The sequence below is a fragment of the Pelmatolapia mariae genome, linkage group LG3_W (genome assembly GCF_036321145.2).
Source record: "Pelmatolapia mariae isolate MD_Pm_ZW linkage group LG3_W, Pm_UMD_F_2, whole genome shotgun sequence".
Classification (NCBI taxonomy): domain Eukaryota; kingdom Metazoa; phylum Chordata; class Actinopteri; order Cichliformes; family Cichlidae; genus Pelmatolapia; species Pelmatolapia mariae.
The window spans coordinates 61,997,143-62,003,142 of NC_086229.1; the positions used below are offsets into that span (position 1 = coordinate 61,997,143).

Genomic DNA, 6,000 nt, shown 5'->3' on the forward strand with positions numbered 1-6,000 from the left:
TGCAGGACAGACAGACAGGTGACAGTCTCAGGTGTATACACTGCTACAAAACAGCACAAGAGAAGGAGGATTTAGTGTTTGTGTTATTACGAGTGCTAAACAAGAAGAGTTCCAGATGTTCCAGTGGACACATGTGTGACTCCTGTGATTAAAGCATCTTTCTTTCAGCTTAACGAGTGAACCGTCAGCTGGTTCAAACACACGTTAAAGTCCGTTTGGCTCGACACCACCGAACAGAGGCAGCAATATAACATAGCTAACATTAACAGTGCAGTGAATCCTGCTTGTGCCGTGATATTCAGGACTGCAAACCGAGCAGCATCACTGACTTTCAGCTTGTTGTGTTTGTGGATATATGACTGACTTTAATTATCCATGAAATCATCACATTCTCTGTAAGATTAAGGTCAACTATATATATATTTAGAAGTAGAGGCTTTAAAACCAAGTTACCGCTGAAAGTACAAACATCACTAATGTCACATAACTTTGCCGACATGTGGCCAACAGTAATGTTTTAATGTTCTTAAACATTCACACATAAATAAGTGACATAATATTCAGTACTAACTTTTGACAGTTCACTCTTCAGCCGCTCCCTTCTGCCGTATTTTGTGGCAAAATTATCCACACCCACTGCCGCGCTATGGATTGTGGGATATATGGGACCACGAAGCGTGCACCGGACCACGCTTGATATTTGGGGAAATCGACGGTGCATTTGGAGTATGCATTTGAAGTACACTTTGAATTGGGACAGCCGTCGTCGCGTGGCGGTGACGTAATCGCACTTGAAATGCGTACTTCAAGCGTGCATACCCTGAATTGGGACACAGCCACATAATGTCGCAATGTTGGCAAAGAGAGGAAGTGACGTAAGATTTGCGCATGCGGGGTACGGATCGGGTTTCCGGTACGGATCGGGTAGCGACACGGACCACACTTGATATTTGGGGAAATCGACGACGCATTTGGAATACACTTCGGATTGGGACAGCGGTCGTCACGTCGCTGTGATGTAATAGGTCTCAAAATGCGTACTCCAAGCGTGTGGTCGCTAAATTGGGACACAGCCATAGTGTGTCTTCCAGTGCTTGTGGTCGTGCTGTTCTGTCATGGAACGACTGTGTGCAGGCAGGGGAAGAGGACCCATAGAAGCAAAATGTGAACTCAAAAACATTGTTTTTGTTGCAGGCTCAGAAGTAATACAAAATATTATCAAAACTAAACTGGGAGAATTCTAATAATATGGGTAGACAATGGGAGACACACACAGCAAGAAGGTGAACGAACGTTAACTAGGCAACCACGAGCACTGGAGGACACATAATGGTTAACAGGTTAAAGATATCAGTAAAGACCTCTGCAAGCTGCTCAGCACATCCTTAAAGGAAACACATTCAGGAATGTTGTCAGGGCCAACAGCTTTGCGAGTGTTGTTAATGCTCAGTGCATGATGGACATCTGTGATGGTAGGAGTGAGTTTTGCGACTTTATGGTGGCTCACAGTTTTTTGGGGGTAGTGTTTTCAGGAAGTCAGTGGTGGTCAATCTGCATTAAGCCTTTCAGCCATGACAGCATATCAGTGGTTAAAGCAGAGAGATGCAATCAGTCAAACAGCATTCGTACCACCTCCAGCTCATTTCCTCTCAGCTGCACTGCGGTCAGCTACAGGAAGATGCGAGGTATTTCCACGAATCAGCAACATGATCAACACAACCAACATTTAAGATAAATATAAATAAATCATTTTTGAGATAAGACTAGTTTGCTCTATAATGACAAAGACACCATCCTGTCAGTGAAGGCACCATGTGGGTGATCTTTAAATATAATTCTTTTGTTGTTTTCAGCCACTCACAATGTTACTTTTTTTTTTAAGTCAGTGAAGGCATCTCAGAGGTACCCATGTTCCCCTTAATGTCTGCTAATTTTGCTGGGGCTCATGTCTAAAGTCATTAGTCAGTTTTTACCATTTTTAAAGCTTTTTCTCTCTCTCTTTGTTGCAGTCAGACAAAGAAACCTTCCACTAAAAACCACAACACTGGCATCCTGTCACAGAGGAAGAGGAGGAGGGTTTGACTTTAAATGACTGTAAACTGGTCAAACTGTTGACCTGATATCGAGAGTAGAATGATGAACACATCTCTGCTGTGGCTGCTCAGTGAGTACACTGTAATGATTATCTATGAAAATCTGTTTTTTCTTCATCACAAACATTCAGGTTGTATTAGAATAGGAGGGCTTAGATGAGTTTTGATCAAGAACACTAAGAAGAAGGAAGAAGGAAGAAGGTCAACAGGAAATCAGAATATTTTATAACAAATAAATACAGTGCAGAAAACTGACATGGATACATTGATTAACAGTTTTATGTCCAGCCCTCATACAGATGCATGACATTCAAAGTGGTTTAAATACCACTTGTGTTAAACTACTTCAGAAAGTGGTAATATTAGTTTTAAACTCTTTACTTTTGCAAATATTAGAAAGTATTAGTACAAAGATTTTACTTTTCAAAAATTAAATTCCTCAAGATGTCTGTCATGCTGCCTGTATCTGGGACTCAGGGTTTTGAAATTTTGGGATGTTCAGATTTTCTCAGCTTTTTGTGTCTGTCAGCAAGATGGCGCCTGTGTTTGGCTTCGCCGCCTGTGCCGCTAATACAGCTCGCTGGTATAGTTTTAAATTGGCCGCTATTGTAGCTTGCAATATTATTTTTACCATTTTGTGTCTTGATTTTGTCTCTGCGACCAATATTTATGATCGGGGCACGCTGTTGTATATTAAAGACTCAATGGAGAGCTACTTTGACAGCTGGGAGAGTTACAGGAAACTTTTCCCTCCACCTTTTGTGTGTTCCTCACCTGAGTGCACGGTACCATACATATCGGTGGGATTCAACACGAAGAAAAGAAGGAGGGGAACCAGGGCCGGTGTCCAAGTGCGACCGAGAAGGTACCAAAGATTAGCTTCTTGGATGTGGGAAGATTCCCGGTGCCTACAACCAATTCAGCTACTGTCACCGGGTGCCAACGCTACACTTCAGTTCCAAGCCCAGAATCTATGGTCTGAGGCTGCATGCTCCTCTTGCGTCTGTCGTCTGACAGTCGTTTTGATGGCACAGGTGATGTACTACCATGGATATTAGCTTCAGTTAGCCCTGAAGTCACCGCCCGGTGTAACAGTTGTAGAGGTGCACAGGTGTTTAATTCAAGTGCCACTGCAGTCAGCTGTTGAGTGCACCAACCAAACATCATCGATCAGGTTTGCCCTGCTCAACACTCGCTCAATCACAAACAAAACGTTTATTTTAAACAATCTTTTTATGAAGGAATCTCTCAACTTCATGTGTTTAACTGAGACGTGGCAACAAAACATGGATTATATACATCTGAAGGAAATTTGTCCGACTGGTTGCTCCGTCATCGGAACTCCACGTCTTTCGGGACGTGGCGGAGGACTCGCTGTTGTGAACCAGGACAGATTCACATGACTGATGAACTCGGATTCCTTCACTTCATTTGAGCTGCAAATGATTAAGGTCGGCTCTTTGCAAACCTTTTATTGTATTTTAATCAACCGACCCCCTGGAAATACCGGAGTCTTTCTAACTGAATTTAAAGACCTCCTGTCATCCATTATTAAATTGAACAAGGTTATAATGATGGGAGATTTTAACCTTCGTATTGATGATGCATCCTGGATCCATCTCTTCCTAACAGTTATAGGCCAATAACCAAATTACCTTTTATATCGAAGATTTTAGAAAAAGTAGTAGTAGAACAACTTAACTATTTCCTGGATAAAAATGCTGTTATGGACACTTTCCAGTCTGGTTTTCATAAATTGCATTCCACTGAAACGGCCTTACTTAGAGTATCTAGTGATATCTTGATGGCAGCAGACTCTGGAGAGTACACAGTTCTGGTCCTGTTAGATCTCAGCTCTGCTTTTGACACTGTAGATCACAGTATCATGATAAACAGACTCAAGAACTTGTTTGGGATTACTGGTGTTGTTTTAAAATGGTTTATGTCATATTTGTCTGAGAGATCTTTTACTGTTTGCATGAATCATGTGATGTCAGACTTAACAGTTTTGCCGTGTGGGGTACCTCGGGGATCTGTCCTGGGTCCAATTCTCTTTCTACTTTATATATTCCACCTAGGCCAAATTATTAAGCGCTATAAAAATTAGAGTTGGATGTCTCGAGACCGGTCTTGGTCTTTTACGTGGGGCCTTTGGGGCCCTACATGGTCAAGCTCCCCAATATTTATCTGACCTTCTGAAACCACATTCATCTTCTCGAGCTTTAAGGTCATTAGATCAGTGACTGCTGGTGGTACCGCGCACTCGTTTTAAAACTCGTGGTGATCGGGCCTTTCAGACTGTGGCACCACGGTTGTGGAATTCTCTTCCACTGTCTCTACGCTGCATGGACTCCTCTGATTCTTTTAAAAAACAGCTGAAGACATTTTAGAAAAAGCATTTTATTAATTTCCTCTTATGTTGTTTTTATTGTTTTATTGTTTTACATTGCCATTTACTGTTACATTGTTTTATATTTCCATTTCTTGTGTTGTAAAGCACTTTGGGATTATTTTTTTTTTTATCTGCGAAAAGGGCTATATAAATAAATTTTACTTACTTACTTACTTTGTATTTTGGTTCTGTATTTAGATTTCTAGTTTTGTACTCCTGGCTCCAGCACTGCCTATTTTGCCATTTTGTATTTTAAACAAATTTAGCGTTAAAACTATTTTGAGTTCATTTCCTGTCTTGTGAGTCCAGCATCTGGATCCTTATCCTACCTGCTACACAAATGTTTCAATGAAATAGAGACTTCCCAGTAACTTTATCTATAATAATATAACAACATATAGTAATGAAATCTGTAAAATAAATAGTGTGGAGTACAATGTTTGAATCCAGAATGCGGCAAAGCTCAAGTAGAAAGCTTCAATACAAGGCAATACTTGAATATAGTATGAAGAATTTCCATTAACTACTTGAGTAAAGGTGCTTCTTTACATTGTGTCATTCTTTACATTGTAAAAGTCATCATAATACGAGTCTTTGTTTGTGTGAACTTTGTAAATAAAGTTTTGTTTGTTCTGTCAGCTCAGAGTAAACGTACTTCTTTACATTGTGTCACTGCTGATATTAACAGATTACCAGCACTCTACTCCAGCAGACATGCCTCTGTTTAGGACATTAAAGAGAAAACTGTTTCATCCTTTCTACGCTTATCAGTGGATAACTCGGAAAAAAACCCATGACGTCTGTGTTCTGCACAGTGTGGTGGATTTTTTTTTACTCCTATTTTGTTAAATGTCAAACTCAAATCAACTTGAGTGTCATTTCTCTTTAGTTCTGATCTCACTGCTGAGCTGCACAACAAACCAAGGTCAGTAACCTTCTTCTGTCACAGTTTAAACCTGACATGAACTAAACCTCACTAAGTGCCCTGTCCTTTTTTAACCTTTCTTGTAGCGTGACATGACAATCATACAGTAATTGATCACTACAGCCCACTGAATATTTCAACCTCCTAAGTATAAAGGAGGTAGAGTAAAATAATTCATTTTATGTAAATAATATCATAAAGTCTTCTTCACAGCTCGTCTGACTGTGAGTCCCAGCAGCTCTCAGTTCTTTAAAGGAGACTTTGTGTCTCTGAGCTGTGAGGAGGACGACAGCTCTGCTGGATGGACTCTGAGGAGAAACACAAGCAAACAACAGAGGACTCAGAGGTGTGGAGATGGATGGGGAGAAGGTACTGGTTCTTCCTGCAACATCAGCTACATCTTCACATGGGACGGTGGAGTTTACTGGTGTGAGTCCAGAGAGGGTCCCATCAGTAACATGGTTAACCTGACAGTCACTGGTAAGCTGAGTGTGTGGAGTTAGTGTTGATGAAGCTGTGTGTAAATGGATGAAATGCTGTAGTTTGTCTCTGTGTTGAGGTGGATCAGTGATCCTGCAGAGTCCTGTCCT

At 40.9% G+C, this 6,000-nt stretch overlaps 1 long non-coding RNA gene across 1 annotated transcript in view; it reads left to right on the forward strand.

The window, feature by feature from the left end:
- The window catches only part of LOC134617711 (uncharacterized), a 139,677-nt gene extending 133,933 nt beyond the window's left edge, over window positions 1-5,744 (forward strand). The window contains exon 3 of the long non-coding RNA XR_010091604.1: window positions 5,624-5,744. This is a non-coding gene — a long non-coding RNA (uncharacterized LOC134617711). The remainder of the gene's footprint in view (window positions 1-5,623) is intronic.
- Window positions 5,745-6,000: the final 256 nt, after the last annotated feature.